This window comes from Dermacentor andersoni, chromosome 3 (assembly GCF_023375885.2).
Source record: "Dermacentor andersoni chromosome 3, qqDerAnde1_hic_scaffold, whole genome shotgun sequence".
In the NCBI taxonomy this organism is placed as follows: Eukaryota; Metazoa; Arthropoda; class Arachnida; order Ixodida; family Ixodidae; genus Dermacentor; species Dermacentor andersoni.
This window is the reverse complement of record NC_092816.1, coordinates 125608307-125629487: the sequence shown is the minus strand read 5'-3', so window position 1 is coordinate 125629487 and position 21181 is coordinate 125608307. Positions and strand designations below refer to the sequence as shown.

General features: G+C 42.9%; 1 long non-coding RNA gene across 1 annotated transcript; it reads right to left on the bottom strand.

Moving 5' to 3' along the window:
* Nucleotides 1–47: 47 nt before the first annotated feature.
* LOC129386240 (uncharacterized) lies at nt 48–20766 on the bottom strand. The gene is made up of 4 exons (XR_011893063.1): nt 20661–20766; nt 20141–20191; nt 15550–15658; nt 48–286 (listed from the first exon to the last, which is right to left on the bottom strand). It is a non-coding gene; the product is annotated as an uncharacterized lncRNA (long non-coding RNA).
* Nucleotides 20767–21181: the final 415 nt, after the last annotated feature.

The following is a 21181-nucleotide window of genomic DNA, read 5'->3' as shown; positions in this document are numbered from 1 at the left end:
CTAATTGAAAACATCAAAATCACGCAAAGTCTTCCTTCCTTTAGCAGCAATCTTGTTTCTTTATTTTAAACCGCACATCTACTCAACCTACACAACTATGGTCTCCCGTGTTTCATACTATCACGTTTACCTTGTAGAGCTAAATGGAAGGGCAGGCATGCCAGGAAACTGCGTAGGGTAATACCAACGGCATACTTTCTTTTTGCAACATTCTGGAAATGGTCGATTTGATGCTCTAGCTTCCCAAGTACAATAGGGTTCGAGGTCCTGTTCGATTTGTTGACACCTGCGCGACAATGAAAGAGCAAAAAAATGTAATATATTAAGAAATAACATTGGTCTTCTCGTAACAATTCAGAACAACGAGAACAGGTTGGGACAAAATTACATAATACTCAAGCCTGCAGTTCCACCCTGCATAATTTCTTATATTCGGGCACGATTTGATGAGCTCAGACTATAACCTTTGTATTAAAAGAGCCTAACGAATAATGGTCAAGGTTCTAAGTAAAATTTTTATTGGAGATGGCGGTTCTCTAACGTGTATGCTTAACAACATTGAAAATTGACATTTTACATGCTCCTGAGACACAAAATTTGGAAATTTTTTGAATTTTTCAGCAGCGAGGCTTTCCTTTCGAGGAACCCGTATAAATTTCCTTTATAGCAATGGCTACGATTGTATGGCTGTCTCGTTTTCTCTTAATTACTTCTCTCCACCTTGCGGGTTTCCGCAGAACTATTACGTCAAGACCATACATTGTTGAAAATATTTCCTTTTATAGCAGATGTGCCGCTAGTGGTGCTCTTGTAGTGTGTTTTGTCTTTGTTATTGTTTCCATCATTATGTTCATGATCGCCTCTGTTTCGAGTTCCAAATATAATACCTGCCCTGAAGATGGCACGATTGTGCAGCAAATGGAGCAGAAAAAGAACTTTCAAAGGTGATCGGTCTTCTGTGCAAAATGCCTTCGTGGACGAACACAGAACACCAATGACTCGCTCAATCAACTCATCTGGTGCCGCTGCCCTAAGACATTTTCCAGCGCTTAGACGTTGAAGACAGCAACTAACAATGCTGTAGCCTACTACAATGACGGTAATTCTCCATGAAAGCTGTTGTGGAGGCTCTTGGAATTGTTCCAGGTGCGTTTTGTAATATTGCCCTCGACATGATGGACAAAGAGTGTGTTGACAGGGCCCAATTCTATGACTCTGCCGAGAGGAAGGAAGGATGATGGATAAGAAGGAACACTTAGAAGGGGTTGGGGGAAACCTACAAGAAAATCCGCAGTGAAATGTATTCTCCTGGGGCATTTTGAGCGTCCACAAGCAGTATGCGAACATAAAACTTCATTTTCTCAAATTATGTTTGTTATGAATTTCTCAAAGTCAATGTACATTTTCAGAAAGTATTCATCCCATTAAAGCGAAACTTTGTACACATGTACTACCGCCAGTCATAAATATTCTGAACTAAAAGAAATCTGATGATATGAATGATAACACTGTAGAAACTTACACTGCAAGAGCAGTTACACTGCAAGAGTTACACTGTGGCTCTGTGGATGCGGTGATATTATTTGGGGTACAAACTCCGACGAGGATATGATATCTCTTTAGTTAAGATATAACTTATGGGCATTAAATATAACAGAGTGTAATATCATCACATTCATATGCGTGGTTGCAGAGGAAAGGTACATTAAATAATTAAACACACCTGAAATTTTGGGAGTGGGCCACAGGAAAGGCAAACCATCTAGACACAGATGTCTCATGTTGTACCTAAGAGCATCTTTTGTAAGCGCGTGCAATTTGATGCGAATATCTGCCGCCGTTTCTAAAAGATTACGTTAAAACTAACATGCACCCTTTACCCTACCCTACCTCCTTAACCTGTCTTGGAAAATATTAAAAGTCACATTTTTCATACGGCAGTCTTTTGCGCGAAATATTGGTAAATATTCTGATGAGGTTATTAAACCGTAATTATGTGAAAATGAAAATGAATTGGTCGCACGGCAGCGTTACTCTTGTAAACAATTCTTAGTTTATTTTCGTTTAGGGTGACATAATAGTTTACCAACTTCGTGTTGTTTTCAATGTATGCATGATACGAAGGAATAATTTATATGTAAAAACTGAGAAGCAAATAGTAGAAGAGCATTCAAGAATGGGACGTAATAGTATTTCGGCACACTTCATAAACAGAAAATATTCTGCTGCTTGCGAATGTTACGAATAATAGAGCAAGGCTATTTGTCGTTATGTAACTACCTATTCTGAGGTTTGCATAACAACTTCATAGGCATGCATTCGCCTCTTACTATGCCGGTTCTATTTCAAATTTTATTAACGTGGTGAAGAAGCAGATTAAGGCCTTTCAAGATGATCATATGTTACTCTGCAGGCAGATAAATAAAGTGGCCTGAAGATGGGTGGAGATACCGTGACCTCTTATGGATCATGGTGATTTGGCACAGTGCGGGGTGAAAGTTTTGAAGTTTTAGAGAATGTTTAAAAACTCGCCTCTAGTGGTTAGCAGAATTCTAGTCCTTGAGCTGCATTTCAACAAGAGGCGAACATCACATGTACCAGAAATCGAATGACACATTAAGCTAATCAAATACATTACCTAATCACTTCCTAATTGTTTACTTTAGGCACATAATGCAATTTAAAATTTTAGCCGGTGAGTTTGTAAAGCAACGCACTTGCAATGTATCTTCAGGATTTACAGCGTTTTGATGACTCAATGTTTTTTTTTTTTTGGCATTGCATTTGAAATAATGATGAGTGCTGGTACATGAAAATATGAATAGCACATAACATAATCGACTTAAGGTCTAGGCCACAAATTTAAATATTCTGGCTCAATATTTTTCTATTATCCACGTCGACGTGACTATAACAAATCAAACCTGCCAGAAGACATTTTCCCCCTGGAAGTTTTAGGCGTTGTAGGGCCAAAACATCGAAGCTACCAGGCCGATCAGAACTACCAATGAAGCTAGTGGTCTCGTCTGCGAATAACATAAATGTGCAGAGGAACGCAATATAAAGAACTCTCTACGCCACGAGACATGCTGAACTTAATATTGACAAATGGGCGACATTGAATGCTTTCTTTTTGCCGCGCATAACCTGCCGGCACCTGAAAATTGTACGTTCCTTAATTTAACTGAAACGAACACGGACTGTCCTATAAAAAGCCGGAACGTTCACAGCTGTCTCATAATAGAAATTTCGTGCTATTTTGTGAACGTTAGCTGACCAAAGAAACTGCTATTTACAAACGTGATGTTTTAAATACCCTCAGTTGTCATCCCAGGTAACACTAGTGATAGAATTACTGCTTTTTGCGTCCCAATTCATATAAAACGCTCACACGAAGTGTCGTCTCAATATGCAACTTTTTCACGCGTGCTATCACATGCGTTTTCCAGGAGTCGTTCTCAAGAAATTGTCTAATGCACTAATGCAACCTGTTGCACATGTCACAGGTATGATTCAATGAGCAGGTACCTCGCTCCTAATGCTTATATTACAACGCTGCAAAAAAATACACGGTAGAGGGAGAAACTACCAAATTTCCCTGTTTTGTTACATATCTACCAAAAGAAAAATTAATGAATAGTCTCGTTCCTCACAAACTGCCACATAATAATTTGATTTTGTCAGATCTTGCATGGCGTCTCTCGTGGGCTGGCTCGCGTTTATCTCCTGCCAGCACCGTTATCGATGTGGACATTGTCATATCACAATGTCGGGGCTCTTGTGCTATCATGAAAAGCCAGTATATAAGTTTTATAATAATCAGCATTCTCTCTCTCTCTCTTTCTCTCCCCCCTCTCTCTCTCTCTCTATATATATATATATATATATATATAGATTATATATATAGATATAGATAGATATAGATATAGATTATAGATATAGATATATATATATATATATAGATATAGGTGCCCTAGATTTTGAAGCGGAATTTCTAGGCATTGTTTTCGATAATTTGAAATATATATAATTTCAATGTATATTTTTCAATATATATATATATATATATATTTATATATTGAAATTATATATATTTCAAATTATCGAAAACAATGCCTAGAAATTCCGCTTCAAAATCTAGGACTGCCTTTAAGCAGTACTGTCATACTCTCTCCTGGAGCAACGGTATTAGGATACAGGCACAGGAACATTTGCCTAGCAATTTATAATTTCCTAGGTGACACAAAAAGACAGCCCTATTAATATTTCGCAATTGCCACGATCGATTTACTTCTACTTCAACTCAGAGAATTCAAAAAGTAAACGCACAAATTCACAAATAAGGCCTTACTAACATTATTAATCAACAATTAACTTTCTCACATTTAAGTATATCTTTTACTTTATGTATTACAGTAACACGTTTTTGATAGTATTCCTATAAAGGCGATGCTGACAATCACATTGATCACTACTTTATCTCATCAATTAAGAGTTTATTTTTCTTCTGAGGGTATTTATTTATTTTCGCTTTTGTGTTATTTATTCAGAAACTAATTTCTTTTATTTTTCAATCACATTACCACCTGATTCCTGGCCTATCCCCCATAGTTAGTTTGTGCCATTAATTCAGGCTTCATCATCATCATCGTCATCAAGCCTGCCAGGAAGGAGTTCGCCAGTGCGCGAGGCGCACGAGTAATGTCACCGGGCGTCAGGCCCGTGCTTTGTGCCTTCTACTGGACCGGGACGACCTTTCAGCGACGTGCTACAGCGATCTCACGAACCGTGTTCTCATGATAGCACGGCGGATGATGCCGAGCAACGTCGGGAAAATGAATCCCATGCATCGGGAGCAGAGGTGAAGATAGTAGACTTGGTGTCCGGCGTCGAGACTTCTACCCTGCCAAACCACCTGCCGTTGTTCTCGACGTCGCAGCTGGACTTACTCCTGCATCACTAGATCCCGGATGTTCGCCTGAGGGCGACCAGTAATTTCGTTCAGCACTGCTTCTATGCTCCGAGGGCTGCTTCTGCCACTGTTCATCTCGCAACTCTATTGCAGACCATGAAATGTGTAGGCCCTTTCTGACTTTGACACTTTCTTTCGAGACTTAATTCTTCTTTTGTGTGTATTTGATTAGTCTGTAGAGTTTCTATTCGTTTTTGCGTTGGATGTTCTTTAATGAATTGCTTGCAGTGTGATAACGAACGACTTCGTCACTTCAACCTTATGAGATAGAAAGACAGCGGCACGAACTCGAGCGAGAACAAGAGTAAGCAATATTGTAGTTGTCATTTAGAAACACAAATTAGAGCTGGACCGTCTCTATACCGCGTTAGACGGATAATTTGAGGTCTGGTAAAGCAACACAGTGGCTGTCACGATAAGAGACGCACAGTCGAGGACGACGGAAATTCAGGAAGTGTGAAGAATTCGGGAAGTTTTGAGGCATAAATGCGAATGAGCTGGCACAAAACAGCGGTAATTGGAGATGGCTGGGAAAGACATTCATCTTGCAGGGGATAGGAATAAGATTATCATCATGATTTTTAAAATGATCCGGCTCTATCAAGATTAATATCCACAACTGAAACAAATCGGAAAGCGTTTTCTTAATGCCGAAACCCGCCATTTCTTATATTTTGCTTTGTGACACATATGTTAGCTCATGACTGACCTGCGCAGTATGTTCCAAATAAGGAAATAAACGTGAAATTGTTCTACCACAATCTGATATCTAAATTTAATCGACAGATTTGGCAGCTTCATAAATTGTGGGTGTCCAAATAGAATGAACGATTATCTGCTTACTCTTTTATTTATGGCTGTTTTTTTTTTGTAACGGGTCAATTCAAACATCTAGCGACAATCAGCCACGAAGTAGTGAAATCAGCTTAGGCTCCTATCAACCTAGGCCTGTCAGTAGTTGTTCGGCCGAAATGCCGATAACTCGCACGGTCGCAACGCGATGCCTGCATTGTCGGTCTATGGCGATGCACTACCGCCATCAGTGTAGTATATCAATTAAGTAAAGTTGTAAGGTTTCTGGCTTATTTAGAAGCGTTACAAATACATATTTAATCCTCGCTTTCTCTTTCTTCTTTTCCTGGGGAGGGTGGAGGCGGTTATCCGTGATACGCGTATTGCATTCGCGTGACGTCCTTAGTGTAAATAAAGAAGGCAGCTTTGTTACGTTTGGTGGCACGAAGGACGGGGTAATGAACGGTGTGTAGGCAAGCTAAAATTTGGTGAGTAATTGGGGCTGCCGTAATAATTGGTAATAATTGGGGCTGCGGTATGGAAGCTCTATGTAGCTTTATGAGCGTGTGTAACGAACGGGACAAATTGTGCCATCGCCATTTCAGAACTACAAGTGCCACAGAGATGAAGTTTAGCGGATATTAATGGAACAATATAAAAACATCAATGTGCGATGCTAAATTATTTGGATCAGACAGATCTTTTGAACAGAAAATGCCTTAATAAATTTTTAGAACGCATGCTGCCGCCGCTAACAGCTATCTTTCGCATTGTCTCGAGATATCTGTAGCTTGCATGTTCATATTTCGTGGGAATGAGAGGAGTGGTCTTGGTGAGTACGATGTCAGTACAACATTATGCGTTCCTAGGCCAGTTAGAAGCGTAGAAAAAAAATTACTCAATTCTCGCTTTTTTTTCCTTTATTTGAGCTTCATAGGACGTTCATAGTAGGTTCCTTCGAGGTCAACCTAGTCAAGTTGCCTTACTTATATTGGGTTAAAGTAATAAGCGCGTTATGAGAATTATGCACGCTAAGTTCAAAGTAAGGCCACAAATGACAAAGTTTGGCTTAACTTACACATGCATGCGATCTGTAGATTAATCACTGTGTTTTATGAACAAAGCCGCATTAATTTCGCTGCCCTGGAGAACTAATCATCATCATCAGCCTGGTTATGAACCCTGCAGGGCAAATGCCTCTCCCATACCTCTCCAACTACCCTGGTCATGCAATGATTGTGGCCAAGTTGTCCCTGCAAATGCTTAATCTCATCCGCCCACCTAACTTTCTGCCGCCCCCTGCTACGCTTCCCTTCCCTTGGAATCCAGTCGTTAACCCTTAATGACCATCGGTTATCTTCCCTCCTCATTACATGTCCTGCCCATGCCCATTTCTTCTTCTTGATATCAACTAAGATGTCATTAACTCACGTTTATTCCCTCACCCAATCTGCTCTTTTCTTATCCCTTAACGTTACACCCATTATTCTTCTTTCCAAAAGCTCGTTGCGTCGTCCTCAATTTAAGTAGAACCCTTTTCGTAAGCCTCTAGATTTCTGCCCCGCACGTCAGTACTGGTAAGACACAGCTGTTATACACTTTTCTCTTGAGGGATAATGGCAACCTGCTGTTCATTATCTGAGAATGCCTGCCAAGCGCACCCCAGCCCATTCTTATTCTGATTATTTCAGTCTCATGATCCGGATCCGCGGTCACTACATGCCCTAAGCACATGTATTCCCTTGCCACTTCCAGTGCCTCACTACCTATCGTAAACTGCTGTTATTTTCCCAGACTGTTAAACATTACTTTAGTTTTCTGCAGATATATTTTTAGACCCATCCTTCTGCTATGCCTCTCCAGTTCAGTGAGTATGCATTGCAATTAGTCCCTGAGTTATTAAGCAAGTCAATATCATCAGCGAATCGCAAGTTACTAAGGTATTCTCCATTACCCTTTATCCCCAATTCTTCCCAATCCAGGTCTCTGAATACCTCCTGTAAACACGCTGTGAATAGCATTGGAGAGATCGTATCTCCCTGCCTGATGCCCTTCTTTATTGGGATTTTGTTGCTTTCTTTATGGAGGACTACGGTGGCTGGCCAGCCGCTATATATATCTTGGAGTATTTTTACATACGGCTCGTCTACACCCTGATTCCGTAATGCCTCCATGACTGCTGTTGTTTCTACTGAATCAAACGCCTTCTCGTAATCAATGAAACCTATATATAAGGGTTGGTTATATTCCGCACATTTCTCTGTCACCTGAGTGATAGTGTGAATATGGTCTGTTGTTGAGTAGCCTTTACGGAATCCTCTTTGTCCCTTGATTGGCAGAAGTCTAAGGGGTTCCTGATTATATTTTTCGATTACCTTAAGAAATACTTTGTAGGCAAAGGACAGTAAGTTGATAGGTCTATAATTTTTCATGTCCTCGGCGTCCCCTTTCTTATGGATTATGATAATGTTGGCGTTCTTCCAAGATTCCGGTACGCTTGAGGTCATGATGCATTGCGTATACAGGGTGGCCAGTTCACTAGAACAACCCGCCCACCATCTTCCAATAAATCTACTGTTACCTGATCCTACCCAGCTGCCTTCGCCCTTGCATAGCTCCCCAGGCTGTCTTTACTTCTTCCGGCGTTACTTGTGGCATGTCAGATTCCTCTACATTATTCCCACTTCCCTTATCGTCGTGGGTGCCACTGGTACTGTATAAATATATATAGAACTACTCAGTCACTTGAACTATCTCATCCATATCAGTAATGATATTACCTGCTTTGTGTCTTAACGCATACATCTGATTCCTGGCTATTCCTAGTTTCTTCACTGCTTTTAGGCTTCCTCAGTTCCTGAGAGCATGTTAAATTCTATCCATATTATACTTCCTTATGTCAGCTGTGTGACGCTTGTTGATTAACCTGGAAAGTTCTGCCAGTTGTATTCTAGCTGTAGGGTTAGAGTCTTTCATACATTTGCGTTTCTTGATCAGATCTTTCGTCTCCTGCGATAGCTTACTGGTATCTTGTCTGACGGAGTTACCACCGACTTCTATTGCACACTCCTTAATGATGTCCATAAGATTGTCTTTCATTGCTTCAACGCTAAGGTCCCCTTTCTGAGTTAAAGACGAATACCTGTTCTGTAGCTTGATCAGGAAATCTTCCATTTTCCCTCTTACCACTAACTCATTGATCGGCTTCTTATGTACCAGTTTCTTCCGTTCCCTCCTCAGGTCTAGGCTAATTCGAGTTCTTACCATCCTCTGGTTACTGCCGCGCACCTTGCCGAGCACGTCCACATCTTGTATGATGCAAGGATTAGCGCAGAGCATGAGGTCTATTTCATTTCTAGTCTCGCCGTTCGGGCTCCTCCGCGTCCACTTCCGGCTATCCCGCTTGCGGAAAAATTTATTGATTATGCGAATATTATTCTGTTCTGCAAACTCTACTAACAACTCTCCCTTGCTATTCCTAGAGCCTAAGCCACATTCGCCCCCCTGACATGTCTCCAACCTGCTTCTTGCCTACCCTGGCATTGAAGTCGCCCATCAGTATAGTGTATTTTGTTTTGACTTTACCCATCGCCGATTCCACGTCTTCATAAAAGCTTTCGACTTCCTGGTCATCATGACTGGATGTAGGGGCGTGGACCTGTACGACCTTCAATTTTTTAGATCTTATTATGTTTCACAACAACACCTGCCACCCTCTGGTTAATGCTATAGAATTCCTGTACGTAACCAGCTATATCCTTATTAATCAGGAATCCGACTCCTTGTTCTCGTCTCTCCGCTAAGCCCCGGTAGCACAGGACGTGTCCGCTTTTTAGCACTGTATATGCTTCTTTTGTCCTTCTAACTTCACTGAGCCCTATTACATCCCATTTACTGCCCTCTAATTCCTCCAATAACACTGCTAGGCTCGTCTCACCAGATAACGTTCTGGCATTAAAAGTTGCCAGATTGAGATTCCAATGGCGTCCTGTTCGGAGAAGTAATATCAAGACTGAAATCAAATGTAGCGAAAATAGGAGAGGAGGCTATGTTTAATGTTCTGGCGAAGTAGCAGGTGTGTGTATGAATTACTGGCTTTTAAAAATTATTGACAATGAGTGCTGGAAAGCCTTACATGCGATCAAGGTTTTAAACGAAACCGTCACATACGGACATTTTTTAAAGTGTAATTACAAGAAATGTAAATCTTATTTAAATTGCTCGAAAGAAACAGCTTCGCTGGCAGTCATTCGTAATTGTGCAAGGTCGTAAACATGTGCAGACGTTTGTTTTATCTTTTCTTCTGAACATTGTAAGTGTGTAACGTTGGCTGTACTTTGTCGTGTATAACCTTGCCAATACCATGGCATTAACTAGCGACACATTTACTTAATATTTGTTGAATAAGTAATATTTGTTGAATTATTAGAAGGCTAGCAAATGTCTATATTTATATGCGTTGTACTACTGCTACTGTATAGGGTCAGGAACTTCTGTGAGAGACTCACTGCTTTTTGTCACAGTATCATCACTTTTGTCACAGTATCAAAATGTGAAATATACATTCAAATAATCTTTGATCCACCATGGTGCACTATGTTTTGCTGATAATCACGTGTATGGCTATTGAATATAATGTTAACTGACAGACGCACTTATAGTATGCTTTATTAATGCAATTGAGCAACACACACCCGCACACGCAAAAGCGCACACACACGCAAAAGCGCACGCACACGCACACGCAAAAGCGCACACACACGCACACGCAAAAGCGCACACACGCACACGCAAAAGCGCACACACACGCACACGCAAAAGCGCGCACACACACACACACACACACACACGCACACACACACACGCACACACACACACACGCACGCACACACACACACACACGCACACACACACACACACACACGCACGCGCACGCACGCACACGCACACACACACACACACACACACACACACACGCACGCACACACACACACACACACACGCACACACACACACACGCACGCGCACGCACACGCACACACACGCGCACACACACACACACACACACACACACACACACACACACACACACTTCTATATACCGGGTGTCCTAGTTAACTTATACCAAGATTAAAAACTAAACCAATAGCTCTAGAGAAATCGTACCGACTGCATAGTAGCGGCAGTCGTGTGTACTTACACCCAGTGTTCGCTATTAGGAAGTATTACTTATTTGCTTTTAATTAGTGAACTCTTTAATTATTGCTTGAATCGCAAACTTGTCATTTGCAATAGAATAGGGCACCTTAAATACCCTCCGAATCAAGCATTCGTTTCTTGTTGAAGAGTGCGGGTTGTTTTTTTTCCAAGAAAAAAAACAAAAGCCTGCGCAATACGCGAAATATGAAATATATGCACGCTCGCGCGCCGCTACTCAAGCGCTTCAAGCAACCTTTGAAAGACATACCGCTGCATTCGTTTATCGCCGCATCGTATAAGGCTTAGTTATGTTAAATGGCTGGAGAGGTTTCACGACCTAACTGGTGTGGTGCGATAAGCGTCAGCACCTGCGGACGCAAGAATGTTGCGCTCGATCATGAGGCACTTGGGATAGCTTTAACCTTCGCGTATCATGAAACAAGGCTACAAAAGAAATTCAACCAATGTGAAGAAAAATCACAGTGCTCAAAAGAGTATGAAAAAAGAAGAAGAAAGGCAGCTTTCGGAAGAACAGAAGGAAAGCTACTAAGAAGTTTATTTCAATAAATAAACGAGAAGCATGTAAGACGTCTGAGCTGCCGACCCCCCCCCCCCCCCCCCCGCCACTAAAAAAAAAGAAATATATCCAGACGTGCAACTGGTTTAGCCCCCATATACTTTTTCTGTCTCTTCAACTCCGGAAAAGAGGCAAAAAGGGCAGTTTCTTACTTATCTATATCTTTGTCGGAAGCTTCATTTTTTTGTAAGGATAAGGTGATATCATGAAATTGCATTAAGCAGTCACGTATTGAGCGGTTATTTTCCACTGCCAAAAATAGCACGTGTTCAACCTGGTCAGTTTCAAGCAATGCAGTATTTGCTCCTTTCCAACACTTGTGCTATTGCAGCTTTGACCAACAGCGTTCGAATCCCGTGGCAGGCTCCACTTTTTTAAGCCTTTAGGGCGGCTAGTGTCGTAGTTTCACTCCTACACACGCGATCTACACACACGATCTTAGCGGTGTCACGTCCGGCGACATTGCAAGCCAGGGTACAGGTCCATGCCGGCCAATCCACTGTCCAGGAAAAAGCTTGTCGAGCCACGCTCGAGACTGACTACTGCTATGTGCAGGAGGACCATCGTGTTGAACTCAGATGCCTTGAAGGGGTGCAAGTAGAACTTTGCAACATACGTCGTTCAAGGCGCGCGCGGGAATGCCACTGATGTAGTGCTGATTCGTTAGTGTGCTGCCAAGAAAGCTGGATCCGATGATGTTGCCATCAAAAATACCGCACTACACATTAAACAACCACTGCTATCAGTGTCGTGTTTGTGCCAGTAAGTAGGGATTCCTGCCACTATATTAGTGCGCGCTCTTAAGAGTAACTTGAGCGTTTCTGGAGAAATTAGCCTCATCCATTCAAAGCACGTGAGTGAGAAAGTCCGGTTCTTCTTTCCTTGAAAATGTGATTGGCAAAGTCAAGTTTGTTTGCAAAATCGCGGTCTTCATGTTTTCGATGAAGATATACATGGTGCGGTGGTGCATATGACATTTTTAAAAATTCTCCACACTGATTACCTTGAGGTCCTGGCTTCCGCACTGGCGTCGCGCACACTACCGTGAGGGCTAGCAGGAAAGAATGCCGTAACATCCGTGTCCGCTCCTTTAACTACCGTCGCAGTCCTCTGTCGCTTTCTTGGGAAGCTACCCGTCTCGCGAAAGACTTCGTACGTTCTAAGTATGGTTGACGAAATACGACGTCATCCACAATGCCATATCCGGAATGGCTTGACTGTCTTCCTCTTGTCGCAGTGCGTCGCGCCCAGCGCCTTGATCATTTTAGCCTTGTCATCATTCGTGAAAGGCTCTTCTTGATGAGCGGGTCGCTGGCGTGGTACCGATGATATCTCTTGTTATTATCTACGCATTGACACGGCAAGGAAAAATTAATTACGTAATCTTTAATAGCATATGTTGGCTCTACAGATCCGCTAAAACGCATTAGTGAGCATAGCCTGCGCAAGGTTTGTTGCTATTCCTAAAGCGAACAAAAAGAACATACGTTGTGGGCGCGCCTATCTACAGAACAAGATGAGTGCGTAAAATTAGTCCCAAGTGCGCTGTCAGGGTTTCCCGGCTTCCAAATCCCCCCCCCCCCCCCCTACGGCTCCGCTGCACTTATTCATTAATCAGCGGTGTGTTCTCCTGATGCCGCGACTACGACATAGTGTGAAGTCATGCATCGAGCTGGCGCCGCTAGTAAAGCCGTGTATCCGTGGCTATTCGCATGGCAGCACTTAAGTAGCGCTGCGCGAGCGCGTACCCATTTTGTATTTTGGATGTTTCTCACGCTTTAATTTTCTCTCGCAACAGCCGACGAGGCAAAGCTCAGTAGGAAACAAATGCTTGATTGAGGGGCTTTTTGAGATGCCCTACAACTTTGTAATTGATGTTTGCGATGGAAGAAACAATTAAAACGTTCACTAATTAAAAACAATTATTATCACTTCGTTATAAAAATACTGCCTGCCATTACACACGACTACGGATTCTATGCAATGGCTACGATTTCTCTAGAGCTCTTCGACACTCGGTCACATATATATATATATATATATATATATATATATATATATATATATATATTACATGTGTGCGTGTGCCTGCGTGTGCGTGCGCGCGCGTGGGTGTGTGTGCGTGTGTGTGCGTGGAGAAAGAGAGAGTGGGCCAGATGGTTTACGGTTTCCCCCTATCGAGAAATAGTTGGTACGCGACTGGATGAGAATTCGTTATTACTTAAAAGTATTTGGCATACCCCAGGCTATGCGATCACGATGCTTGTTTCTCTCAACAGGAGTTTATCCAATCGGCTAGGCGAAAATTATTTTTTGTCGATATACTCGTGGAAAACAAGACATCTTTGGACTGTCCACTAGGATTCAAATATACCAAGATGCTTTTTCAGATGTTAAGCATTTCTGTCTCGAATTCGGTCTGTTTTGGTATTTCTTAGGAAAATTTTCATGATATTGTTTATTACTGAGAGAGTCCTTACCAAATTTCCATATTGGAGCTGTCTAGCACATTTGTAGGGTTCGGATAATTATAATTATCCTGGCTATAACGATAAGGCGAGTAATCGTATGTGTATTTTCTGCGGTGGCGCGAGCGCCGGCGGGATAAACAACTGCCAGCGCCTCCTCTTGCCCCTGCCTCCCCTTTCTAGAGTCCTTTCCATCGGCTGCCGCGGAGGGAGAGGGTAGCGAGAAAAAGTTGACAGCCGCTTTAGCATACGCTAAAGAGGATGAAGGCGAAAGTCTGCGCGCTCCGGAGACATTCATTGAATTACTTGGCACTCCCATTCGAATGCATTGTTACTTCTTATTGCTTTCTCCCACCAAAGGTCCTGGGTTCTAGCGTCTTAATTAAATTTAGCCTAATGAAAAATGTCCTAACTCTGCACATATATTACCAAAGGTAGCTGCTTCGACTCCCACCAGTGGCCGTGGATTCGACCATCAATGGTGGCACTATCAATTTTGGTGCCATTTAATTTTGTATCTACCGAAGGTCGAGGGTTAGAGTGCCTTAACACTACTGATCGTAGCTTCAACTCCCTCCAAAGATAGAGCGTTTGGCTCCCGCCAACGGTCGTAGTTTCGAGCGGGTTGATTAGATATATATTAATTACATTCCCCTTAAGTAACAGGAGAGGTCGTGCGCTCGAGTACCTTAATTAACTAAATCCTAATTAACTGCGACTAAACTACATTCTGCTCAATGATGCCGAAGGTCGTAGGCTCCACTCAAACCAATGATCGAGTGTTCGACCACCAATGATGGCACGATCAAATTTGTTGCCATTGACTTTTCTTTCTTCCAAAGGTCGAGTGCTCGACTGCCATGAAACGTCGTGTATTCCACTGCCTTAATTAACTTTCCCTTATTTAACACAAAAGCATGCGGTTTCGACTCCCAGCAATGGTTGTGGGTGCTCAATCAATTTTGGTGCCATTCAATTTGAGTGCCATAGCGCCAGCCCGTCCGTTCTTTGATAACGCTGCGCAACGAATTTTTCGACCCATGAGGCACTTAAAGCTTTCGCCTTAAATATAGCACTATGGGTTCAGAGTATTCCTGACGCACCAAAGCTCTCGCACAAGATGTGCTTCTCAAAGAGCTATAAAATTTGACAGTAGAAGACCAGCGTGTTGCGCAATTGAGATTGCCTACCCCTTCCCTTGCCAGCTTTATCGGGCAACACCCCCAAAAAAGTACATGTCTTACTAACACTAGCCATAACAAAAACAGACTAAAGGAGGAAAGAAAGTTTTTTGCTTTAAAACGGATTGCTCTTTGTAGCAACTTACATATTATCGTAGTGGTAATTTCCTTGTCTGTAAGGAATTAACAGACGCCACTCAGATTTATTTATTTTGTTCACCGCGACATTATTCACCCGCTTTGTAGAAAGGAACATACCACTCTTCGCCACCTATAACGGCAGTAAAAAGTACAGAATCTAGGCTGGATGACCTTTTATGGGCGTTGTAATGATCAACACCTAATCATTGGCACACTCACCTTGTAACCTTTACTTGGCCGAAGTCAGGCAAACAAGTCCACAGCTCACAAGGAGACGTCGGAGATTGTATAGAGTGTCTGAAGTATCGGTCTTGGTGCTTGCACACATCTAGAGTTTGAAACATCAGGGCAGTCATGCTGAGAAACGACTTCTCCCTGGGACTCTTTTGTCTACTACATGCATCAGCGACACATCACCCACGAGCTAGGCATGTATAAGATTCCCCTGACTCAACAAAACATTTTAGAACGCAGCTTTTAGGCGCCCGTTCCTGCAGCGAGCGTTGCCGTCGTCCCTCGGCGTACTCGTATTCAAGCTAACGAGCACGGCGACGGATGAAAGAGCGACCGTGGAGTGCGGATGAAAGACAGCGAAGAGAGCGCGAGGAGGAAAGTGGAGGAAAAGGGTGCAAATGAACCACGAAGCGGAAAGTTAAGGTGATGGATATGGCGAAAGCCTGAGAAGGTTTGCGTGTGCCGCTCAAGAAAGGCTTTGCGGCGGCTTTAGCCACGATATGGCGCCAGAGTAGCGCGCGTCGTCTGTTCACCGATCACGCCACCAATAGCATATATAGAAACACAGCGGTGCATGAGCGGAGGTCTGTCTTCGACGGCTGCTGTGAATCACCCCCACGCGTCACCCACGCGCCGCCTCTCGCGAACTCCTGATTAACGAGGCAGTCGCGCCACACTTCGCTCCAATTGCAACGTGCCGCACGAGACAGACAGTCCGCACCAGCCAATATATCGTGAAATAAAAACATGTATACAGCTGCGATCAAGTTTGGCATAAGGAATATTGTAATCGTCGGTGAATCTTTTGTTCAGTGTTGACCGCTAAAGAAAATGACAGAATTTTTATCCGTAACTACGCATTGTACCTCGGCGGAAATGCCTCGGTTTTATACCGGTGCTCTGATTCAAAGTCCCCAGACCACTTCACTACGCTGTAAGGCGTACTGGATACTGAGACATATGCGGCATTCCTTGCAGTGAACAGTGAGAGGGAATGTTGACTGATTAACCTTGGCTTCGACGTGGGAACCGCCTTGGTGGCGTAGTGGATAAGGTACTGTGCTACTGAGTCCGAAGGTGCGGGATGACAGCCTGGCCGCGGCGGTAGCATTTTGATGGGGGTGAAATGGAAAAACGCCCACTAAAGAACTCCAGGTGGTCAAAATTAATCAGCAGACCTTCACTATAGCGTGTCTGTTAACCAAATATTGGTTTGGTACGTAAAATCCAAGACTTCTCCCATCTTCGACGAGGTGCCACGTGGTCTATGACGGACACCGCCGTGAAAATGTGTAGGACATGACATCACCGACCTTTCATTTATTACAGCTCCGCAAAATTTCGCTGCACGCATTTTCACGCATTTTACATGTGCCGGAATACGGCTAGCTTGGCCTCCACATGAATCTCTGGACTTCGTACGACGCTCTATTTCTGTACTGTTTTGTCAGATGTGGCACGGCCAAGGAGAATAAATGAACACCAATACAACAGTGTCTTAGGCAGCGTAATGTGCACTTACTGATGCTATGCAGCGAATAGATGTGGCAGTATCGGTAGCCAGCGCTTCCCTCTACATTTATCTTTCACAGCAGCGTTCATAGCTTTCCATTCCATCGACGATTGGCGCTCGACAACATTGTTGACGCAAAGTTTAGAGCGTACCGGGTGACGAGAGAGCAAACATTGGTCATAATGCACAAAAATAAAGGATAAGGCGTGCAGACACTGACAAAAGAGAAGCGGACTAGACGAACGCCGATTATCAACTGGAGGACGCACTGAGGCGAAAAAAACAGACGTGTCAATCGGGTACACGTGCCGGTTCTTCAGTTGACAGTCAGCGTTCGTGTTGTGTACATCTCTTGTGTCCATGTCGGCACGCCTTACCCTTTTTTGCATTATGAATCCATACTAACTGCCTCAGCTTTCTGTCGTTGAAAGTATTCGTCCTGTACATGGCCTTAGAACCGCACATCCAACCACCTACAGCGTGGTCAAATGCCATACCGATGGACGTTCAGGTACTGCAGGGGTTACATTGAGGCTAAGTGAACTGCTATTGATGCAGTTTTCGCTTTTTTGCCTTCAGAGTCTTAAGAAAAAGACGTATAGCGGCTTTGTAAAATTGGCACAGCCATTGTTTTCACTGTACGATGAAAAGGCGTGGGCACTGTAGCAGCCGCCCGGGAAATGAAGCTGCCAAAAGGAGGCGTGCAGTAATTTCCTCGGAGAACGCAGCTTTCACTACAAGCTCATGGTGCAAAATCATAATATCATGTACCAACGCTTCTTTTTTTCATTGTCGTTTTTTCCGACCTTCGTTTTCTTCTCACTCTCGCACGACGCCGCTAGGCAAGAGTGCTGCCAGCCTGGCTACACTTTTGTCATAGCTTATGGACTTTTTCGCTAGAAAGATGAGTGCGAAGGGCGGAATTTCAAGAGAATCTTTTAGTGAATTTCAATACACTAAGTGTTGGACATGAGATTTATCAAATTGCTGGCATAATCGACCCCGAAATAGCTACCGAGAAAGCCACATTACCGTGGTTAGCGCCTGTAAAGCTTAGCACTAAAGAAGTGTACACGTACTCCCAGGGTGAATATAACGGAAATGATTAGAGATTAGAGATTGCACCTGATGAAGATCACACCAGGTCATGGTCTCAAGACACTGGCGCACTTTGTGATATATTCAAGAGCTTAATACCGGGAGTCTTTCAAGAACAAACCACTAATACATATGTGGGGCACAAGCTAAAAGCTAGAAAGCGTTCGACAATGAACGAAGTATGGGAAATTACAAAGAGATCTCGTATGCACAAACATACAAAAGCAATCCAACTGCACGCATTGCGTGAGATCTTAGGAAATGCACATAACACACATAAAACATAATGCACATAACGTACAAAAGTAGCATGCGCAATCAAAGATACACATTTCTCTGGTCTAGTATGTCTGTTATCAATAATACGAAACCATATTGCAGTTATAACTGCAAGACCTTTAAAAAAAGGAAGAAATGGAATACCAAATGCGTTGCTTATTCGCGTACAAATGTTCGAAAATTATGCTAAAGCAGATTGCTATAATGATTTGAAAGCACTGGCTGTTGGGTGCGTCAGCACTTCATAATCAAGGAAAAATGCCGCAAAGGAACAAGGACGAGAAAGAAAAACACGGACGAATGCATTCCCTGTTTTTACGGAATGCGCTCGTCCCTGTTTCCTTTCTCGTCCCTGTTCCTTTGCACCATGCTTCCTTGAGGGGTTTCAATGAGCTCATGAAATTGTTTTTTCTTATTTTCTTTTACGGAAACCAAAACATGAGGTAATAAAAAGATCAGGCAGTCTTCAATATTGTAAGCTCGGTAAAACGCGCATGAAGACACAACTGGGGCCCGATAGCGTATGACTGTTGAAATATGTTTTTGTTGCAATCTCCTGCCGTCAAACTTACGCAATCAGCAACGCAGAAATCGGGCGCTGGCACGCAGTGTTGTTTCAATAGGCTAATCAAATGCTCTCCTAGATTATAAAATGTCACATCTCCATTCTTTAAAAGCGAATAGCGTTGCCTATCTTGAGATGTATTTTAATCTCATCGATTGAATAGAGGCGAGGAGTTCGCAGAATTGGAAGGGTTTTGATGAGGCCAGGCTAGCGCAGTGAAGGCAGATAACCGTATTAGGAGGGCACCGCCGGCCTCCGTGATTGGACCGCGTATCCTTTCGTAGCTTTTCGTGGCTACTGGAAAATCGCAGTGGCGTGCAGCGAAACGGCAGTGATACCACTAAAATGGTTCCTCAGCGAAGAATAGTTTGCAAACGGACGTCGTTTATGGGCCCAAAGGGCTCGACAACGTTATGCTGCCATGAAAACATATTAGGTGCAAATAAATAATTTTTTCCGGGCCGCTCTGAGAAGCTAGTTCCAGAGCGATTGGCTGGCAGCCATGTCTTATTCATTTCTGAACCGGACAGTCTCCAGCTATTCCGAAATAAATATCAGTTTTGTCATGCGTATTAACGTATCTATTATGAGTACAAGTCACATTGACGCGGTGAGTTTTCGGAGCTTTGTGCACCCCGAAATCTTTTTCACCGATAGCCGAGAGTTGATGGCGAAAACGCGTAGAATCGAAAATAATTCTTTTTTTTTTATTTTCTCCGGCCTCATCATTCACTATCAGCGGTAAACGTCATATCAGATGAGTTCTTGGGGTTTTCCTGAAGTCGCTGACAGACAAGCGAATCGGGGAGGTCCGAAAAAAAATTGTACCAATCGCGGAGGGGAGCTGATTGCAGAAATCTAATAGAAACGCTTCAAGTAGCTTTACGGTATAGCGCCGCTTTTCGCCTTCGCACCCGGAGCACCATGATATGGCCTTGTACTCTCTGCGGATTCGGCCGCATGAACGGCACATGCATAAACACACCAAGGCCAGCACTCCGACTCTGGCAGCTTCTGTGCGCCTCGAGTGTCCGTATAGTTAGTATCAACTTCAAGCGATGGGATTTCTACGTTCACCATTACTAGACTTCTCGAGCCAAATGAAGATAGTTGGAGCTTACCCCGTGTCACTTCCGCTTCATAGTAGTTGGGGTCAGGTATGCCGTCTTCAACTTGGATTTGGAGTACCATACACGAACGGAGCAAGACCGTTTAGAAAATTGCTCAATGCAAATTCACATTTCAAAAGAAAAATTCAATTAGGCAACCAATTTAATACATGTTCTGTACTTGACATTATTATGTCTAACGCTTAACCGTGAACATTTACACATTGAATTTACTAATGAAAATGAGGGTGGGTTGTTACAAAAAAACACCAATTTTGAGCTGAATAATTAGCATACCTAAAGTAGAAAGTTCTATAACACAGGGCATTGTTCAGGCACTCCAACTATTTTGCGACTCCTGAGAGTCGCATGACAATATTTCTCTATGAATGTATCTTTCTTAGCTTCTATCGGAGCACAACAAGAAACATTTTTTTTTTGCTAATTCATATATAATATGTGGTAAAAATTATCCCGTAAACAGTTGTATTATAAGGTGCAATTTAGATACATCTGAGTGATACGAACTCACTCGTCATATTTGGACAAATAACCTCTGGACAGCATCCCGGAAGCTCTTTATGTGTCAGCGCATCACTGACAGGTACGCATTGAGTCCACTTCATGTCGTCCTCGTCGATGCACCTTCAGTGAATCGAAAGCAATAGACGTTATCAGAATGCACGTACCTTTTTCTCTACACAATAGCCCTACAATATTACATGCGATATCCATGTACATGAGTCACATTTATGCGTAAAAGCAGCATAGATGTGAGTATTCCGAGATAAAAATAAATATCTCACGCTGTCCAAATGAAAGGAATGCCTGCAAATCTCGTTTTTTTAGAACACACAGGGTATTACTCGTATACCCCCATTGTTTTTCTTGGAAAATTCCACAGGTGCGTCAAATGAAGTGTGGTTTGTCGTCGTATACGGTTTCTTTGTAAGGGTGTTGTAGAGGTAATGAAAACCGCGGTACGGGGGTCACATGGTATTACGTAGTTGCGAGTCGGCGCAAATAGTTGCAGCTGCATTATAATCGAACCTT